The sequence below is a fragment of the Delphinapterus leucas genome, unplaced genomic scaffold (genome assembly GCF_059928025.1).
Source record: "Delphinapterus leucas isolate spDelLeu-1000000601 "Yukka" unplaced genomic scaffold, BTC_Dleu_Yukka2 spDelLeu_asBTCV2_sq25, whole genome shotgun sequence".
In the NCBI taxonomy this organism is placed as follows: domain Eukaryota; kingdom Metazoa; phylum Chordata; class Mammalia; order Artiodactyla; family Monodontidae; genus Delphinapterus; species Delphinapterus leucas.
The window spans coordinates 16,090,724-16,091,155 of NW_028322234.1; positions in this window are offsets into that span (position 1 = coordinate 16,090,724).

Sequence of the window (432 nt, forward strand, 5' to 3'; positions counted from 1 at the left end):
CTAAGATGCTGCGTGGCGTGGCCAAAATAAGAAAGAAAAATGATATTGCAGTAACACAGTAACATAGTGTTCCTCTCGGGGACTGAGTCCTGCCTTGCTCTCCTCACCCTAATCCCCAATCCCTGCTCTGGGCCGCCCCTTCCCCGCTTTGCAGTGGGAGCCCAGCAAGCAGGCCACGCGATGCTCTCATCCTCTTCTCCGTGAGCTTTTATTCCTGGGGTGGCGTCCGATGATAAGGCCAGACATGAGGGAAGGGACTCACAAAGTCTCCGGCGCAGGGAAGGGTACATGGTCAGGGCCCGGGTCTAGACTGACCAGCGCATGCGGGGACCAGTGGGGCCGTGGAGGCAGTGAGGGATCGTTGGGAAGGAGCCCAGGCTGGTCTCCAAGTGCGGATGGTCAGCGCGTGAGTCTGGCAGCCCCGACTCAGGG